The sequence below is a fragment of the Oreochromis niloticus genome, linkage group LG22 (genome assembly GCF_001858045.2).
Source record: "Oreochromis niloticus isolate F11D_XX linkage group LG22, O_niloticus_UMD_NMBU, whole genome shotgun sequence".
NCBI classification, from domain to species: Eukaryota; Metazoa; Chordata; class Actinopteri; order Cichliformes; family Cichlidae; genus Oreochromis; species Oreochromis niloticus.
Window position 1 is genome coordinate 39,048,532 of NC_031985.2, and position 21,527 is coordinate 39,070,058.

General features: G+C 39.8%; 1 protein-coding gene across 1 annotated transcript in view; it reads left to right on the forward strand.

The window, feature by feature from the left end:
* LOC112843545 (uncharacterized) overlaps positions 1 to 21,527 on the forward strand; it is an 85,207-nt gene that overhangs the window by 58,771 nt on the left and 4,909 nt on the right. The window contains exon 2 of the transcript XR_003215966.1: positions 20,665 to 20,752. The gene's annotated coding sequence lies outside the window, so the exon portion shown is untranslated. The remainder of the gene's footprint in view (positions 1 to 20,664; positions 20,753 to 21,527) is intronic.

Here is a 21,527-nt window from a genome sequence, read left to right on the forward strand (position 1 = left end):
ACAACTCTGCACAATAAAGGGCAAACTCCACTGATGCAGAAGATACACATTTAAGCTAGACTGAAGTATTCTAAGGACAACCTGGAGAAAGATTATAAATACTGGAAGTGTGTCATTTGAGGTCTTTGGAGCGATGCTGCTTATGTTTGGTGAAAGAAGGGAGAGGCATACTGTCCCCACACTGAAACACAATAGTGTACGTATTATGCTGTGGGGATGCCTCAGTGTTTCCTGAGCTGGGATTCTCATCAAGGTGTAAAGAATCATGAAGAAAGAAGAATCTGTGAAGATTCTGGAATAAAACCTCAAGCAGTCAGCTGCAAAACTGGGTCTGGGTCATCGCTTTGTCTTCAAACATGTCAGTGACCCAAAGAACTCCTGGTGAAGAGCTACCTCCTGAAGGCCAAAGTTAACATTCCTGACTGGCTTGCACAAAGCCCTGATTTGAATCCTGCTGAAAATCTTTGGGACAAACTGAAGACAAAGGTCTACGTGAGAAGACCATCAAATCTGGACGAGCTGGAGAGATTTGCCAGAGAACAGGCTAGGATTACCCAGGAGATATGTGTGAGAGTAAAACAAACAACTGAAAACAAAAAGGACACATGGTTGACCAGGGGACTAATCATTTCTGGTAGTAGTCTGGAAATAATTGCATTGCAATTCTGTGTGTAAATTAAACCCATGTCTCATTTATTATTTGAAACTAAACTCTCCCAAATCTAAATCAAATTTAGGGGTGGCTGTAGCTCAGGAGGTAGAGCAGGTCACCTACTGATCGGAAGGTTAGTGGTTCGATCCTTGGCTCCTCCAGTCTGCATGCCAAGTATCCTTGGGCAAGATACTAACCCCAAGTTCTCCGATGCATCCTTCGGAGTATGAATGTGTGCGAATGTACTTAGATAGCACTGAGTATAGATAAAGTGCTTGTGAGATTGGGTGAATGTGGCATGTTGTGTAGAGCGCTTTGAGTACTCCGGGAGAGCAGAAAAGCGCTATATAAGAATCAGTCCATTTACCAAATATATCTGTATACAAGCTGCTGTGTGGATGTGGATTTAAAAAAAAGTCATTATCGACAAGATTTTAGCTATTAGACCTTCTTAAGACCTTTCTATTATTACCATTCCTTCTGCAGTTTTGAACCATGGGTTTGAACTTGTGCCTCTATCTTTGGGGAAAATTGTTACTCTAACCTGGCCCTCCTCTCTGCTCAGTTATAAACAAGTCTGGGTCACTATTGGACCTTATATTCAAAAGCTCACAAACATCAACCTGACCTCAGGCAAGCTACCTGGAACTTGTAGACAGGCAGCGGTACCTGCCTGTCTATAATGCCTTTGTTGGCTCTTCAGTCTTAGACTAGTAGTGCTGTCTTTGTTTTTAAACACTCACAGCATGTTTGAGGTGTTTCAGTTAGGTTTTAAAGCTTTCCACAGCACAGTCTGCACTTTTGAAAGTTTAAAAGATATTTCAACCAAGCTGGCATTACAGGCACTGCCATGTTCAATTGGTACATGACTGACAAAGGGTTTTCTGTCTCTCTTGGTCATTTTTGTTCATCATCCTCCCTCCTAAGTGGAGTGATTCAAGGTTCCATCCTTGGGCCACTTCTTCTTAGTATTTATTTCCTTCCCATTGGGATCAGTTATTTAAAAAACACAATGTCTCATTTCATTTTTATGTGAATGACAGTAAGGTTTATGCACAGTGACCCTGGCCCTCTCAGGCCTGTGTTAGAATCCCTGAAAGACATCAGAGTGACTGGCTTTAAATTTGTTACATTGTAATGGTAATAAAACCGAGGTTATTATATGTAGGCCTAGGACAGCTTTTACAACAGGGCAATAGCCCTAATCAATGCTAACAGCTGACCTGATTGGCTACCTCCCTGGACTTTTTGGGGGTCTAATTACAATAATAATGATAATATTGTGCAATAAAAACATACACTCATTTTTTTTATTTCTTTTTATTTAATAAGTTAAGTTAATGTGTTGTGTTGTGTTGTGCGTAGTGCTGACGTGGGACAGTTTCCAATTTCGTTGTACTAAGTATGACTGCAATGACAATAAAGAGCTATCTCTTCTCTCTATTGGTCCAGGTGTCCCACCTCCTCACTTGGTTCTCTTGCATTTTTTGTCAGATCAGTTTTCATCAACTTTGGGGTGAATACTTAAAGACAAAAATGGAGAAACAAATAAATACAAACTGCCAAAGCTTTTTTAGCTGTTTCGTTTGTTTCTTTTAGTGACTTGGAGAGAGACAGTTCCAAGCATTTGTGACCACTTGTCTTGAGTGCTGCAAGGGACTTTATGTTGTTACTGATAAGGCCTCACAGTCACACTTATAAATGGTCCAGAATGCTGCTGCTCATCTGCTGACAGGGACACATAAATATGAGCGTATTTCACTGATCTTGCCTCTTTACACTGTCCATTTCAGAAGTCATTTGAAGTTTTAATTGTTTGCTGTTAAAGTTTTAAATGACCTGGCAGACCTTCTGCACATATAGACCCAAGAGGTCTGTCAGATTAACTGACCACTCACTCCTTGTTGTTCTCATGTCAAAACTGAAACACTGCTGGCCCGAGCTTTTGCTGTTGTGACCCCCTAACTGTGGAAGGAGTTGCTCCTCCAAACTAGGCCGGCCCCAACATTTGAAGTTTTCAAATCACATTTAAAAATGCACCTTTTCTCCTCTGCATTTCAAGACTGGTACCAGAGTTAGTGTCTTGTCGGTTTTAATCACTCTTTAATCTTTTTGGTTTTTTATTATTATTTATTGTAAATATCATTTTCAGTTATTATGTTTAGTCTTTTCATGTTTCATTGATACTTAAATATATGTTTTTGTATTTTATTGCTGTCTTTCAACTATGTTGTTTTTAAAGTGCTCTCTAAGTAAAGTTACATTGGATTAGATTTGCAACCCAGTAAGGTCTGTTGAGAGGATGTCTTCCTCACCTACATCACACTGCTAATGCTTGGACTGGTTGACACCTCGACTCTCACACTAATGTCATCAGCAACTCCATTGATGACTTCAGTCATCAGAAGTGTAGATTAGGCCACGATTTTATAAATGGACTGAGTTGTACATTATGTGTATCAACATGCATCGTGGGGAAATTTAGCTGCCCTGGTGCTGTTGTTCTCATTTCATAAAAAGCTAATGTATTATTAATGGCACGGTTACTCTGAAAATGGAACTGTGGTGAAAAATGTGTCTGGCATTATGGCTACCATCACTCTCCCTCCCTCATGAAATGAAGAGCTGTTCATTGTGTGTCTCACCATTCGCTCATTGGAGCCTCTGTCGTCTGTAATTGTGCTTAACAGGTGTTTTTTTTTTTTTCAAATTGAACACTGACTGATGCTCACTGCTTTTTTAAGGCCCCATGATTCCAAAGGTGCTTGTTTGATGACATGCACAAAGCTTTAACTGTAAGCATGGCTCTTAACCACGTACAGTCATGTGACAAAATTAGCACAACCTATGAAAACATGTAGTTTAGCATATTTGGACATATAGATATTTAATATAAATGTCACAATATTAGGGGACTCCAGTACATAAATAAATCAAAAGTGAAGAAAAGACTTTTCCGTAAAATGTAATTCTTTAAAACGTGTTTTTTCTGGTAAACCGTAAATTAGGACATTCCCACTTAAAATACCTAAATTCACACAGAGGCGTTTCACATCAGGTGCAAAACATTAGAACATTGTTACTCATTGTCACGCATTTTGGGGGAGGATTGCCTTAAACCTCAGACATTTAGTTTGTCCTACTCCTGACGGTGAACACAGCGGTGAGATCAAATAGCTTCAGACAGCTGTAGCAGCTTATGAGCCTGATAAGAGTTTAAAAAGGTCTTAAAATCATTTGAAATCAGTTATTCTGTGGTTCAGAAAATATTCTACCTTAAATCAGAGGATGCTTGAGAAACACGTGAGACAATTTCTAAGAAAATGAAAACTGAAGATGACAATGACCCAGAGTAAATCCATGTAAGACTGGCTAAAATCCAAAACATGGAGAGTTCTGGAACAGCCAGAATTAAACCTTCACCAAGAACACAGAAAGCTAGAAACCAGGAACTATAAATATAATACAAACAGAAAACTATAATTCAAAGAGTATAACTTAAACTAAGAACACAAACACTGGGTAACCAGACATTGATATGTAAACTGTGAACTTACTGTGTGTGTTTATGATGTTGTACTTTACTTGGCAGCAATGGTCAGCCCAGTTGTTATATGTTGCTGTATTTATTTGTTATTTTTTTTTAAATTTTTAAGTCTGTTTTGAACAAGTTTTATATGTGAATTGCCCCATATGTGGAAAAGTAAAATATTCTGAACTTTACCAGATGTGTTTTTCATTATTCAAATGTTTCTCGCTTTCATCTTTATAATAAATGTATGAAATCAATCTTTAGTAATGCTACATCTGGGCATAACTCACCCATGTTTTGGGCTTTACTGGGAATGTCTACTTAGAAAAAAACAATCTGCACTGCAACAGTAAACCTGTTTGGGGAAACTGGTTGGTGATTAGGGCACAGCCAATATTCCTGAATTTGAAGTCTTGTTGCTTCTGAATAGTTTGCGCTGAAGGCCGGGAGGAGCTCTGTGACCACTCACAGACCTGTGAAGACGATGGAATCAGTGTTCTCTCAGTCTGTGAATGAGTGCGATCAGGTTGGCAGTTATTTGCCATCTGTTTGCAATAATAAAGCAATTAACTTAAGAATGACACTTTAACTTCTAAATGACATAGGTCAGTGGTCTGTCCAGCTGCCTGCTTTTCTATTGAAGACAGCGACAGTGTGCACGGCGAGCCGTCTCTCTAAGTTCCTCTGTCTGCTGTTTGTTCTTATTTTTCTTCTTTGTGTTGCTCTGATGGCTCTGATTTACTCGTTTTTGAACACCAAACACTTCTGAGTCTTTGTCTAGTTAAACTGCAAAAGTTTAACTGGACAAATAAGCCAGGAAGTCTTCACTCTGTCTTTCTTGGAACACTTTCCCTGCGGTTGTTCATTTATTAGCTCTCCTGGATCACTGGTAAAGGTGGCGGGTAGCTTCAGTATTTTGTTGTTGGCAACTGTCACCTGTCCTCTAAACTAGATTCAAAGTGCAGCTTTTGGAACTAAACTTCACCAAAATCATCAACCACCAAAATGTGTTAAGGATTTTAATCTTGATTTTGCCAACTTGCTGGGGAGTCTTAGGATATAACTGTGTTTTAATAGTTGGTGATTTTAACATCCATGTTTGCTGTGAATATAATAAAGGACTTCGCCGCTCGTATTGACTCCCTCAGTGAGTGAGTGATCCAACTCATGACAAAAGAAATACACCCAATCTGTCAGAAAACTAAAAACTAGGAACTATAAATACAACAAAACCACGAAAAACTAATCAAAGAACATAACTTAAACCACAGTTACAATAATCTTTCCTTCAAGATGGTCTAACTGCTACAAAATCCAGAGCAAAAAGAACTAAATCTTGAATCTCTGGGTCTAATCCAGTTGATCCATACCCTAGTATGGGTATGGATGGTTACATTTCTCTCCCACCCAAATCATTGCTGTATTTGACTTTAGTATTCAAATTCAGAATAAACTTTTAATTCTTTGATTATTCCTGTTAAAGCACAGCATTGTATTTAAACTTGATGACCATGAAGCCAATCTCCAGCAGTAAGTTGGTATCTTTAGTAAATGAATGCATCTTATTCCTGAGACTGATGGGCTCAAATTTTAGCTGTGTTGGCTCAAGATGTGTGCCAAATGTGCCAAAAGAAATGTTCTTGCACAGTGAAATAAAAGTGAAATCTACAAAAATATATGAATCTTTGTATGGAAATTGTATTATAGCAATTACTCAAGATTGTAGACATTGTAAACATAAACAAGTGTTAGGGTGCCTGGGTCGTTGACCCAGAGTTTTGAGTTTCCATTATTATTGTACTTTGATTTTTGCCTTTATTTATCATTTCTAGTCTTTTGGTTTCTTTGTCAGAGTTGTGCCTTCTGATTTCTGTTCTGTGTTCCATAGTTGCTGTCTCCTCTGTCTGCTGTATCCCCGTGTCAAGTCTGCAGCTCTGTGTTATGTTTCCTGTTTTACTTTGAAAGTCCGTGTCTCATGTTAATGCGTCTGGTTTTGCTTCCTTTGTCTCGTCATCCCTGATTTGTCCCAGCTGTGTTTCCCTCCTTTCTCTCATTCTCTGATTGCCCCCTCTGTGTATTTAAGCCCTATGTTTTCATCTGTCTGTGTCGTGATCTACTGTCTGCTATGCTGTGTGTTCTGCCTGTCAGCCTGTTTGGCTTTGTAGTTTTCAGCTTAGTTTTTGGTTTACAATAAATCTAAGTTTGAGTTTACCTTCCATCTCTGTGAGTCGCACTTTGGATCCTCCTTACCACCACTCCTGCCTGTACACAGCCTCCACACGACTACAAGAGAACACTGCTGAAGAGTGGATCATGCCACAGACTTCTTTGGTTAGTGGAGGGAGGAAAAGGGGACAACAACCAGGATGCCACGTGAAAACTCACAAAACTCAGAACATTAAAAAGAGAAGAAAATGAAAGAGCTTATGCAGAAACTATAAAACACATCAGAGATGCAGCAATAATGACACTTTATAACTATTTTCAACATACAAATGATTGTTTTTATACAAGATTAGCTCCTGCTTGTGTTGAAGCAATAATTATAATTTAGGATTCTGAAATGAGATACAATGTGTACTTTTAATTTAAACACTTTTTTACCTTTAGGATTTTAATTGTATGACTGTTTTTGCACTGCTGAATGTGTTGCATTTATCCCTCTTTGCCTGAACTATTGCATTGATGGTAATAATGGGATTTGTAGTGTTTTCCCTTAGTGGTGTCTCTGTGAAACACACAACACATGTACGCTACTCCTCTTGATTCCTTACTGTCATTAGCTTGTTTGTCTTACTGTCCTGCAGTAAGATATGTCTATATGTTTCTGTGAGCCGGTGTTTGTGTTTTGGGACTTGTTGTTTTGACCTTGAATAATTAGTTATGTTTCCTCGTTTAGTTTTTTAATGTGTATGTGTTTGTCCCCGTAGGGAAATTAGTCCTCTGCATTTAACCCATTCACCCAGTGAAGCAGTGGGCAGCCACCAATGCAGTGCCCGGGGAGCAGTGTGTAGGGACGGTACCTTGCTCAGGGGTAACTCAGGGTAGCCGTTCAGTGGAGTCGAACCCCCGACCTTCCGATTATGGGGCGAACCACTCTACCTAGTGAGCTATCCCTGCTCCTTATGTCTTATGTTTTCTTATGTCTATATGTTTCTGATGATATTGTTTATCTTTATTGATTCAGGTTAATGTTGAGGTGGTTTAGTTTCCCTCAGCATCTCTTGTTTCCATCTTTGTCTCTCTCTCTCCGTGTCTCATATCCCTTAACTGTTCCCATGTCTCCCCCTTTTTCTTGTTCCCATGTGTTTCTCAGTGTCAAGCCTTGTGTTTTAGTTTACGTCTCAGTGTGCTTCCTGTGTTATTTTGACAGTCTTGTCCCGTGTTCAGTGTGTTCAGTTCACTTCCCCCATCTTGTTATGTGTATTCGTTCCAGCTGTGTTCCCATGTATCTCTACTTTCCCTAATCACCCTGCTGTGTTTATATTGTGACAGTTCCCCTTTGTCTCTTGTCAGGTTATCAGCTCTTCTCCCTTTGTGTTTCAGGTGTCACGTTCTGGGTTCTTAGAGTTTAGCATGAAAAAAGCAACATGGCAAAAACAGAGAGCTCTTTCAACCAGCAAATTTAGACATGGCACAGCGTAAAAGGAGTCACGAACAATAAAGCAAAATGTGAGAGAAAATACAGTTAAAGCAAAGGAAACATTGGACCAGCTATTTCACTCTTGGTTTCAGCCTTAACATTTATTTATATCAAGAATAATATTAAATCTATGTATTCTTATTTTCTGATACTTGGACAGTCTGCATTAAGATCAGCATCATCTAGGAGACTTCTCAAGTAATATTAAAATGGTTGTTTACATTCCAACTGGTCAAATCCATTTGAGGCACTCCGGCCTCTCTCCACTGATAAGTTGTTTCAATGAGATGGAAGGAAAGCTGAGGGACTGTCAGCAGAACACTCACATCCACCTGTTAGCTGTGTCTGTGGGTTTCTTGCTGCAGACAGCTGAAGCATGAGCTGTATTTAGAGAAAGCGTGTCCATATCAGACGAGCATACACAGTAGAAGCATCAGCAGCAATAGTAGTTTCCACAATCTTACTCTGAATCTTTCATCAGACCCTGGTCACTGGATGAGCACTTGACTGGAGTTATTAAACAAACTTTGGAGAAGTCTCTAGGTGTTGTGTATATCAACCATATGGGGAAGAGAGCCAGGAGGCCCCTTTTTGGGCAGGCATGCTTCTTGTTGTACATAATTTACAGTGAACCAAATATGTGTCAGATATCCAGTGACACATTTGGCTAAAGGTTAGTAGTCTTTATTATCTTTGTTGCATTTAAAGTTTAAACTTTAAACCCCCACATTTCTAGAAATGAGTGCAGCTGCATAAATATGACTAAGATGTGGCTTATAAATGTTTTTTCCAGGAAATTTAAATCATGTCACATGAGTTTAAAATTTGATTGAAACAACAGTTATTACACATTTATCCATTTTAATTTATAATGGCACAAACCATGAGTCTGTCACTGGCTGGTATTCTAAATGAAAGATTACAGGCGAAGGAGGGTTGAATCAATTATTTAGGCTGAAATGAAAACTACAAAAGGCACAATTTCACTGCCTGCAGCAAGCCTTGAAAATTAGGTCAGTTTCATAATATTCTAGTGGGATCTAAGCTCTGCAGCTGCTGCACTAAAGGGAGCTTGGAAACAGAGACGTCAGCCATTGATAGACCTGAAGAAACTCCACGGCTGTCAATGAAAGCGTGTAGACTTCCACTATACATGGAACAGCTAGTTACAATAGCCCATTTACAAATACTGTAACAGTTAAAGCTGTTTTATATAGCAGGCCACTGTTTGCAGGCCAGTTTAATTATATTTGTTCTAATTTGACCATAAAAATAATGATAATTCTGTGAAGAGACTCAAACATCTATCAGGACTGTATTGCTTTCCAATAGTGCTGAAGAATAATACAGTTTCACAGTCATTATATACTTTGGGTATTCACATTTCAAGTAGACATGGGATGAAATAGACGTGCAACATGTTGGATTGTTAAAGACAAACTAATAATGGTACTTACGAGCAGTCAAACTACTCGCTACACATATACAGATGATCAAACTGTTTGTTTGCTAGTGTGTTAATAGAAGTTTTATAAATAGAGGCTACGTTTTTCTTATTGTTTCATGGGTAAATCAGCCACACCCAAAAAGGTTGATTCTGTTCATCTGGACGTTTTCAGTGGAAACGTTTCATCATCATCATGCGAGGATCATTCTGGACTCTCTGTTAGGCTTTTAATGAGTGCTCCTGGACCGACTCAAGGCCCTGGGGTTGCAATCAAAGAGGAGAGGGATTGGAGGCTGATTATCTTGTTATCAAGAGCTGGATCTTCCTTTGATTTCAGTCGAGTACTTTGCAGTGTTTATCAGCACAACATTCTCAGTGCCTAACCATGCATTATTATCTTTATTAGGAAAGTAGTAGGAAGTAGTATTTCTCTGACACTATACTCTGATTGGAACCTTAATTATGTAACTTCTCACAGTTTCCCACTGGTTTACAGTATTATCAGCAATTGTTTAACAGCTAATGTTAGGTTCCATTATATACACCAGTGAGGCATTTTGAACACTGACAGGTGGAGTGAATAACATTAATTATCTCTTCATCATGATGCCTGTTAGTGGGCGGGATATTGAGTTAGGTCCATAAATTGATTGATTGATTGATTGGTAATTTATTTCAAACATGTAAACAATATACAGGTACATTTAGAAAAGAAAATAAGAGAGAGAGAAAAAATCAATACATTTCAATATAGCTGCCGTTCTGATTAATTTACATGTTGAAAGGGAGTGATATTTGGAAAACTTTTCTCATTTTGGTTCTTTGCCTTATGACAATGAATTTTAAATGAACAGAATAGAATAGCCCTTTGTAGGTGCCAGTAGTGCTATTTAACAGGAATAAATAGCAAACAGAAGAGAGATATACAATCTTGTGGGATACAGTGGCTTGCAAAAGTATTCGGCCCCCTTGAACTTTTCCACATTTTGTCACATTACAGCCACAAACATGAATCAATGTTATTGGAATTCCAGGTGAAAGACCAATACAAAGTGGTGTACACGTGAGAAGTGGAACGAAAATCATACATGATTCCAAACATTTTTTACAAATAAATAACTGCAAAGTGGGGTGTGCGTAATTATTCAGCCCCCTTTGGTCTGAGTGCAGTCAGGTGCCCATAGACATGGCCTGATGAGTGCTAATGACTAAATAGAGTGCACCTGTGTGTAATCTAATGTCAGTACAAATACAGCTGCTCTGTGACGGCCTCAGAGGTTGTCTAAGAGAATATTGGGAGCAACAACACCATGAAGTCCAAAGAACACACCAGACAGGTCAGGGATAAAGTTATTGAGAAATTTAAAGCAGGCTTAGGCTACAAAAAGATTTCCCAAGCCTTGAACATCCCACGGAGCACTGTTCAAGCCATCATTCAGAAATGGAAGGAGTATGGCACAACTGTAAACCTACCAAGACAAGGCCGTCCACCTAAACTCACAGGCCGAACAAGGAGAGCGCTGATCAGAAATGCAGCCAAGAGGCCCATGGTGACTCTGGACGAGCTGCAGAGATCTACAGCTCAGGTGGGGGAATCTGTCCATAGGACAACTATTAGTCGTGCACTGCACAAAGTTGGCCTTTATGGAAGAGTGGCAAGAAGAAAGCCATTGTTAACAGAAAACCATAAGAAGTCCCGTTTGCAGTTTGCCACAAGCCATGTGGGGGACACAGCAAACATGTGGAAGAAGGTGCTCTGGTCAGATGAGACCAAAATGCAAAAGGCTATGTGTGGCGGGAAACTAACACTGCACATCACTCTGAACACACCATCCCCACTGTCAAACATGGTGGTGGCAGCATCATGCTCTGGGGGTGCTTCTCTTCAGCAGGGACAGGGAAGCTGGTCAGAGTTGATGGGAAGATGGATGGAGCCAAATACAGGGCAATCTTGGAAGAAAACCTCTTGGAGTCTGCAAAAGACTTGAGACTGGGGCGGAGGTTCACCTTCCAGCAGGACAACGACCCTAAACATAAAGCCAGGGCAACAATGGAACGGTTTAAAACAAAACATATCCATGTGTTAGAATGGCCCAGTCAAAGTCCAGATCTAAATCCAATCCAGAATCTGTGGCAAGATCTGAAAACTGCTGTTCACAAACGCTGTCCATCTAATCTGACTGAGCTGGAGCTGTTCTGCAAAGAAGAATGGGCAAGGATTTCAGTCTGTAGATGTGCAAAGCTGGTAGAGACATACCCTAAAAGACTGGCAGCTGTAACTGCAGCAAAAGGTGGTTCTACAAAGTATTGACTCAGGGGGCTGAATAATTACGCACACCCCACTTTGCAGTTATTTATTTGTAAAAAAATGTTTGGAATCATGTATGATTTTCGTTCCACTTCTCACGTGTACACCACTTCGTATTGGTCTTTCACCTGGAATTCCAATAACATTGATTCATGTTTGTGGCTGTAATGTGACAAAATGTGGGAAAGTTCAAGGGGGCCGAATACTTTTGCAAGCCACTGTATATGTAAGCTTAGGCTAGCTGTTATACTGCGGTCTAGGGGTATGGGAGCACAAAATGAGGGTTAAAAAGAGGCTCCTCGCTGTCCCCAAAACAAGAAGACCAGTCGCAAATTCAGAACTCAAGGTGAGGTTTGGTGCTGCTCCAGTAACACCAAAAACTAAAAGCATAAACTCTAGGCTGAACTAACGCAATCTATTCCAACCACATGCTGTCTAAACCCTGAAACAAAACCAAACAAAACACAAGTGCTAACCCGAACTCCCTCTCTTAATAAACCAGAGAAAACTGTACAGAAAAAAATTAGCAGTTCACCCCTTCTGTTTCAGCGAGATTTACAAATTGACAAAGCTATTTAGAAAACACAATGTACAAAACCTAGGCTAGAAGAAACACACATGGTTAACACTAAGGATTTGTAGGCTGTTGAAATGGTCAGTCGACAGTGGGGACCAATCAGCAGTTGCATGTCGAAGCCACCCAAAACACCAAAACAGCTCATCCAGTCAGAAGAGGACCAGCACAGACTGTCATATGTGTGCACACAGTACACCGACATCCTGACACTGATTTGTGATCTATGAAGCCAGCTACAACATTCAAATGTGTCAGCCTTCCCGCTTTACACCTGACAAAACTGTCTTTTTAAATATTGTGTTAATTTCTTAAGTGTCTCCTGAGCAGAGCAACATCAAATATACGATGTAATGTATAAAGCATGAGAAGGGAAAAAAATGAAACGGGGCTTTCTTTTCTGTTTAACCTTGCTCTTCCTGTATTCCATCATTTCTGTCAACTTTGTTCTGAAAAACAGGAAAAATCTGTTGTTTCCAGTTGTTGCTTTGACAGGGCGTATCATTTTAGCAGATGTCACCAATTTAGCTTTGACACTATTGCATCATTCGTTTTCCCCTCGATCCTGGCACTGCAGCTGAATGACAAAAGGACAGAAGGCACCACCTGCTCATTCCTGCTATGACTGAATAACAATAGGGAAGAAGATGGAATAAATGTCTTGATGCATTTTCGTCCTGGTATCACTGCCTGGAGCAGTGAGTTGCCATGCGTCTTAACTTCTCCATTAACTGTTAATCAAGGCAGGAGTATCTTTTTTGTTTTGATTTGGGTTTTTGAAGGGGGGTGGGGTGGGTGGGGGGTGAAAGCATCAAGGCTGAGGAAGTGTTAAAGTTGATAAATGATCAGCAGCATCTGAAAATGCCGATCCTCTTATATTTATTACTGACTTTTAAGCTGCTACTATGTTACTAATAAACAACTATGACTTTCATTATTTGACAGATTATTTAAAGCTAAAGTGTGTAGCATGTTTATAAAGAATTTACAAACATTCTAAATCAATAAAATAAAGAAGACCTTATCTTATTGTCAAGGAGAACGAGATCCCCCGATTCCACTCAGAAGTGGAATAAAAGACTTCATATCCAGCCCTTTTATGGTTCAAGTAATAGAGTGCTATAATAGAATATATCTATGTGTGATTCTGCTAATAGTTAATTATGCATAAATCTAATAAGTATAATGAATGAGGAAAAATAACCTGTGTAATGGAATGATTGACCTTTGCCCTAGTTTGTGTGTGTGTGTGTGTGTGTGTGTGTGTGTGTGTGTGTGTGTGTGTATTGAGGTGAAACGAGGAAGTGCAGTAAAGTACTGCTGAAAGAAGTTGGGAAGTACAGGAGATACAGGAACATGTCCGTGTAGGTTCTCAGTCATCCAGGTCTTCGTACTCTAAGGAGTTTGGAAAGAAAATCATCTGGTCTCCTGCAAAGGTTTTCCTCAGTGTTTCGCTTATAAGGATCCAGATGTCCTTGTTTTTGTTTTGTTATGTTGAGTAATAGCTTCACGGGTTCTCTAAAGGCCTTTCAAAGGTGTTCTTTGAATATTGGCTGCACTTCCATTCATTTTCAATCCTTTCCTTGTGTCTGACCATTTTCAGAGAAACCTTTTTTGTTTGCTTGTTAAGCCACTTGACACTGACCTATAAATCACTCAAACAATGGCATCTAACTGGTTCAGCTATCGTGTCTCCACATAACAGAAAAGGTGGCAAAGAATACATTGTATAGATTATGTCCATATGCACTTTCTTAGCAAAAGCCTCTTGTAGAACCGATAATTTGTTTGCATTTCTTTAGTTAAATATATAAAAACGCCATGCTTAAAATTATATTTTTGGACCAACAAGATGATAAAAGTATATCCACACAATGGAACAATCAGTCATGGATGGGCCTCACCATACCGCACACCTCAAGGTCATTGAAACAATTTGACAGAGAACAGAACAAAATGCATCAAACTCGATGGATCAGAAAAGCTTTGGATTGTCCTTTGAAAAGCCTGGAGAACTATTCCTGAAGACTACTAGAATAAATTACAAAAACGTTTGCCTTAGAGAGTTCATGATTAGTTGAATAATAAAGGTGACTTTCAAGCTTGTTTGGATAAAAAACTACTTTTCTAAAAAACGCTATACTTATTTCCCATTTTCCTGGCAAAATATATAGAAAATATGGATGGTTGAAGACCTAGAGGAAATGACTGTAATATAACTTGCTGATCTTTAATGATGACATTGAAAACATTGAACACACTTGGATCTCTCCTCACACAAGTCCATTAAGCCAGTTACAGCAGGGCAGGTGAGAAGGAGTCACACAGGTGGATACAGTGGAGTCTGTAGAGCTTGCAGGAATCTGTCTGTGTGTCAGTATGAAATTTTAATGATGATGGGTGGTTGGCCATGAGCACTGAGACATCTGTATTAGGAGCTGTACTGGCTGGCAGGCTGGAAGTCCTTGGAGAGACAAACGAGAAGCTCATCCAAGGAAGGGGAGCTTTGATCAGCTCCTCTTATTTCCATATCACAATACGCCAACCGCTCGTCCCGCTAACTGAAAGACAGCATGGATTATGAATAACTGGGTTCAAGCTGCAGAACTGCATGTGCTCACTGCTTGGACAAAATTGAGAATGATGATCCATTGCACTGTTGAGTTCATCCTGTGCCACTTCAGCTTTATTTTCACCAGCATACAGTCCTGATCAAAGGTTTAAGACCGCTTAAAAAATGTCAACAAAATCATATTTTGCATGGTTGGATCTTAACAAGGTTCTAAGTAGAGCTTCAGCATGAAACAAGAAGAAATGGGAGTGAGACAAAATATTTTTTTGAGCCTGCAATTTATTGAAAACAACTGAAACAGGCTGTCTTACAGCTGAGTATTGAACACTATTGAAGTATTGAACAGACAATAAATGTATTTAATACTTCATTTAAAAGCCTTTGTTGGTGATGAAAACTTCAAGTGGAGAAACTAGTTGCATGCATTGCTCATTCTTCCACACAAACAGTCTTCAAACCCTGAAGGTTCTGTGGGGCCCTTCTATGAACTCTGATCTTTAGCTCTTTCCATAGATTTTCAGTTGGAGTCAGGTCAGATGATTGACTGGGCCATTCTAGCATCATACTGGTGGATAGCAGCAGATTTTTATCAAGATTGTCGCTGTATATTCTTCCATTCATCCTTCCTTCAAGTATATGAAGCATGCCAGTGCCGTAAAAACAGCAAAACACCATGATGTTCCCACCTCCAAACGCGGTACGCGGACTAGTGTGCTCTCCCGTAATGTGTGCTAAAGCTGGCGCTTTTATTTTTGATATTTGAAATTAAATAAGTACTTGTGGAAAGTTACAAATCGTTGCTTGCTTCCTTCAGACAACATCACCTTCCTTCTTTTTGCAACCATTCAGCCACACTCATCCAGTTTAGACGACATCTATAGCACGATCTATAGCTCGTTTTGTAGATCCTGTGGAGTTAGATCAGTGAGAGCGTGTCTCGCTCACTCCTGATATACAGCTTGACCCCATCCATCTACAGGAGATGGCTCATGATCACTCTGCTCCTGAAGCTACATTCATAGCTGTTTTTATGAGCTGGCTTAGGGCAGCGGTCCCCAACCCCCGGGCCTCGGACTGGTACCGGCCCGTGAGTCGTTTGGTACCGGGCCGCGAGAGTTGAGGCTCAGGTGTGAAATGTATGGTTTTCAGGGTTTTTATCGGTTTTCAGCGTTATTCTGTTATCGTTTTTATTGTTAACTCGGTTTTCCTGGGTCTTTTCCCATGTGTTATGAATAAATCTTCTTTTCTTTGGTACCAGTACTGGTTTTATTTTGTTGTATTTATCCGCGACACCTTAAAGGCCGGTTCGTGAAAATATTGTCGGGCATAAACCGGTCCGTGGCACAAAAAAGGTTGGGGACCGCTGGCTTAGGGGATTGAGGCTATGCAGGACACCAGTGGGCACAGTGCATTGCCTTGGTATAATCAGCAGCTGATAGTGACTTCTGCGATTGTCTTCCAGTTGTCTCCATTGTTGTCTTCCAGAGTCCCACAGGGTTCCTGATTAATGTTATCAGCATACTGTTAGTCTTGTACAGTGCCAAGCACTCCAGTATCCATGTGTGAGTCATCGGCTTTCTTGTAGTCAATCCAGGTGGTGCTAAGGTTGGTCTGTCTGGTCTTAGAGTGCTGGTGTCCTGTTCTATCATCCAGGACCTGGTGCTTTGACCCTTTGGGTGTCATTTCCAAAGCCTTTCTGACCTGTCCTTGTGTGGATTCTTGTGTTGGTTGCTGTGATGCCCTAAAGGACCCTACATGTTGTAGAGAGGCAGGGTAATCGGCTGGTAGTTTACTGGTGTCGTACCCTTGTGGCATACATGAGGTTGTTCTGTCCCGTCTTAGCTGGTCTGGATGAGTTTGACCACAGTCTTCATTATCAGCTCAGCAGATGCATGGTGATGCAGAATTGCAGGGCTTGGGCATTATTAAGTACAATAGCACTCCTCCCTTCTTCCAGGGTTTGCTCATCATATCTATACTGTTCACCGTTATTCCCAATGTGCTGTAGCCTCCGGATCACTGCATCAATTCCATATTATCACTGCTTGGCCATGTATTCCTTGTTTCAGTAACCTGTTATCAGGATGCCGTGGTTCCTCACCACTCCATCCAGAAATTATTAATCTGTGCTACGTCCGACTCAGTATGGCTTTAGTTATATGTCTCTGACCAGAGTTGGCAAAAGTGCAGAAATTCTGTACTTAAGTACAAGTACAAATACTACTGTTAAAAATACTCCAGTAAAAGTTGAAGTACTGTTTCAACAGTAAAAATATTCAGGCTCTGAAATGTACTGTTATTAAGAGAGTAAAAAGTAGACGATGTTTGGAGGATCTTTGTTTTTTGTGCAAAGCTAACAGAATCTGGTGCTATGTTAATATAATAATAGATGAATATCAGTAGATGGGAATACAAACTTTAGTTTGACTTTTTTTCATTTTAATTATACTCAGCTTGAATCTGATGAAAAAAAGGAAAATCATACATACATACATATATATATATATATATATATATACATACATATATATGATTTTACATATCACTTTGCCTCTAAACTTGAATATGTGAACAGTTAAAGTGGATTCAGCAGGTGGGGAAACCTAAAAATGGTTGTAATGGCTCAGCGTGGGAAAGAATCAAACTCACAATAATTTCTATCGAGTAGATTTTCTTAGTGTACAGGCTGTGATCAGCTGATCAGATGTACACACATGAATTCATCCAGATGTGAGCAGATGTTTCCTGAGCTGTCCTGGCTCATTTCCACCCTCTACACTGACAGTACACTGTTTATGCCGTCTGTTTTCTAGATGGTATAAAGTTGGTATGAATGTAGAATTCAGTCAATGGATCTCAGCATCATCAGCTAAAATTCATATGAATCTCTGCGACACTGGATGTGACCTAACTGTCCGTGAAACCACAGCCACTGTGCAGCAAATCTAATCTCTCTTCTTCCTCTCCTGTCTTTCTTATCTTTCTCCATCTCTGAGTGAAGTTAGCTCTCTTTCTTCTCTCCCTGTGAACTACAGCAGCCGAACCTTTAGCTGCAACACACTGTGTGACAAACTGCACACAAACAGTTTTTGTTCCATTTAAAATTAGCTGCCACTTAAAAAAAGTCACTTCCTTTATGCTCGCTTCTCTTCAGTACCACCAGTTGGATCCTGAAGTACCGTAACCGCCACTTACAGACACCCGCAGTAGTTCCAGTGCTGTGGCAAAAACAACAAACCCACTTTTAACCCCTGACTTTGGTACATGTCATCTCTTTTCATGTGACACCCACTGGTGATTATTACACAAACCTTTCATGTGTTACTGTTTACGCTCAAATCGGTTTCATGTTTGAAGGCTGGCAGTGATGAAATATTAACTCTCCCAAAATGTGTCAAACCAAAATGCAGTGAGCCTGTTTTAAAAATGTAAGGAGTAGAAAGTACAGATATTTGTTTAAAAATGTACGGAGTGACAGTAAAAAGTAGTCAGAAAAAAATGACACTTAAATTGAACTTAATTACAATTTTCAGATACCTGAAAATTGGTATCTGAAAGGTAGTCTTGGGAAGCAAAAATGTAAAATGTTGTTCCCATTTTAAACACAATTTCTGTTTAATATTCAGCATCATATTCTATAAATCACATGTTTGTGGTGGTTGTCCTGTGAGGACCACATATCTATGAAAAAAATTTTGTTTATGAGATTAGTTTATGTGGTTTGTTAGGGGCACTGTCCTCTTGCTTTCCCCCCCCCTCTCTCTTTTAGGGGTTCGAATGAATCCCTGTTCTTTTAAGCTGAAGCTTAACAGTTACTGTGTCTTTGAATATAGCTTCAATTTTTCAGCCAAAGCAGGAAAGTTAAATAAAACTGATGTCTGAGGTCACAGTTCCTAGTACCTATTACCACTGGCACCACTTTAGACTTTACATCCACATGTGTTTCAGTTTTTCCTTCAGCCCAAAGTACTCCTTTCTGATGTTGTGGTATACCGGCACTGCCACATTTATTACAGCTGTGGTCTTCTGCTCCATGTCCAAGTAAACTAAAAGACAGCTTTACTGATGAAAATAACTTAAACTAAGCACAAAATAATACAGGTCACAAAATCTGGGAAAACCAAATCTACAGGAGCACATGCAAGTATGAGGACGTGAGGATGCGACAATGAGCAGAAGAAAATGAAAGGACTTCAATACACACATGAGATGGGGAGAGTACACAGGTGAATACAAACTAACGAGACACGGAAGCAAAACTGAACACGACAAACATGAAATGACGGACAATCAAAATAAAAAAGCAACAAACCGGGACTAAGACATATGAACCTGAGACAAGCCTGACATGCACAGGAGACACTGAGGACAAGGCCAGAGACAAAATGATGACATAATCAAACAAGAAACCATGAACTAGAAAACTCAGAGGAAAGTAATACATAAACCAGAAGATGATCGGGCTGAAACACAAATTACACCTTAACCCAGAATGAACCTAAACTACAAAGATAATAAAAAAAATGAGGAAAACCCCCAAAACTGCAGAAACTCAAAACATGCAGTCCCACTAGTACTGACATTTTCTGCAGGCGTGTGTGTGTGTATACACTCACACGTAAACTATTTCAGTGTGCATGAAGAAGGTTGCATTTTGATGCTCTTCAAGATTAAGATGGATGAGTTTGACAGTGCTTGTATTGCCATTCAAGACTATTGAACTGTCTCTGAGACATGTCAGCACTCCATTGATATACATGACATTGTAAAAAATATTTCCACCAGGTTTAGCTGTGTGTTTATCAGATTTTTGTGCTATTGGCTTGAGGTCAGGAGTTTGTGCAGGCCAGTCACGTTCATCTACACTAAACTCCCTCATCCATGATTTTATTCTCTATCTGGGAGCTTGCTTTGTGTTCTGGTGTGCAGTCATGTTGGAAAAGGTAGGGGACATCTCCAAACTGTTCCTAAAAAGTTGGGAGCATGAAATTGTCCATAATGTCTTGGTATGCTGAAGCATTAAGAGCTCCTTTCACTGGAACTAAGAGGCCAAGCCCCCCAAAAACCAGCCGCGCACCATAACCCCCCCTCCATCAAACTTTACACTTGGCACAGTGTAAGTCAGACAAGTACTGCTGTCCAAGCAGCTGCCACACCCAGACTTGTTCATTGGATTGTCAGTGAAGTGTGATACATCACTCCAGAGAACACATCTTCACTGCTCTAGAGTCCAGTGGTGGCCTTCTATGCACTGTTCTTGAGCTAATCTAAAGGCCACATAACGTTTGGAGGTCTGTAGTGATCCTGTCTGTAAAAAGTTGGCAAACTCTGTGCCCTACGCACCAGCTGACCCTGCTCTGTGATTTCACATGGCCTAACACTTTGTGGCTGAATTGGTTTTGTTCCCAATCACCACTGTCTTTTGATACCACTGACAGTTAACTGTGAAGTATTTAGTAGCAAGGCATATTCACAGGTGGCATCCTATCACTGTACCACACTGGAATTCACTGAGACAGCAAATGTTTATAGAAGCAGTCTGCATGCCTGTGTGCTTGAATTATGATTCCTGTGGCCATGGAAGTGATTGGAACACCTACATTCAGTGATTTTGGTGGGTGAATGAATGTGTCAGAGGCAAAGAAAGAAAAACAAATTCAATAGAATATAACCTATTAGTAATTACATACAGAATGAACTATATTGATGGTAAATACGGAGAAAACCTCAACAATCAAACAACCCCCTTTGAGCAAACACTTGGCCACAGCTGGAGTGTACAAACCATTGCAGTACGTGCCTCAACTGATTTTCTCTCAGCTATGTAAGGTGATCAAGATTTCTGCCCTTTACATTTTGTGGTTGTCAGATAAAGAAACAAAAATGTAGAGTTGCAGTGCTGTGAACAAGTATTTGCCTCTTTTCTGATGACACAGGATGTTGAATATGGAGCTGCCAGGCAGGAGTGAGGAAGACCACAGAGGAAGTTCATGGATGGAGCTGTCCCTGTAGGAGACATTACAAGTAAGTACATTTTGTAAATTTACATTCAAATTGAGACGATAAAACATGTAAAACTATTAATTAAAAATAAAACTAATCTCACTTAAACTAAAATGACCTGTACTGCAGGGTGTGCACCTCACCAACAAGGACACAACACTTAAAAGGATGCAGTGCTATGTGCAATAAACTAGAAGCTCAGGTTTTTGTGAATATACTAAATTAAATATTCAGATTTGTGCATATCTTCATGCATTTTCTGCATAATCAAAATGAAATAAATTCTTATTATTATCCTTATATTTCTAGACTAACACTGTTAGGTTTCAACCGAGCTGAAGCTGAATTACAACAAAACAAACAAAAGAATGAGCACTCCTTACTGCAGGGTGCATGAGAGCGGTTCTATTAAACTGTCAATTCTCTATGCACCATCTTGCTGTTTTTAATGCTATTTTTATTCAACTTGTGCTTGGTGGCTCTGTGGTTTCTATCCACAGCATACAGCAGTATGAGTTATACTTCTAAAATTAAACCTCATGAATTATTCTTGCAGTGTTTTACCCCTTCTTTCTTCCCACAATGAAGGAAGAAAGTTGTCTTGAAGGAGACTGTTAAGAAGTTGCAGGATGCCTCTGCAGTAGCCAGTGACTGCTGTGTGAATAACACCAACCTGTGTAAAGTAACATCGGCAATATTCCCAAAAGAATCCTTCCCTCGAAGTACAGGAGACTGTCTGTGAACATGTGTAATCCAATTTACCCTGCCCCATGTCCTGGTTTGACACACAATATTT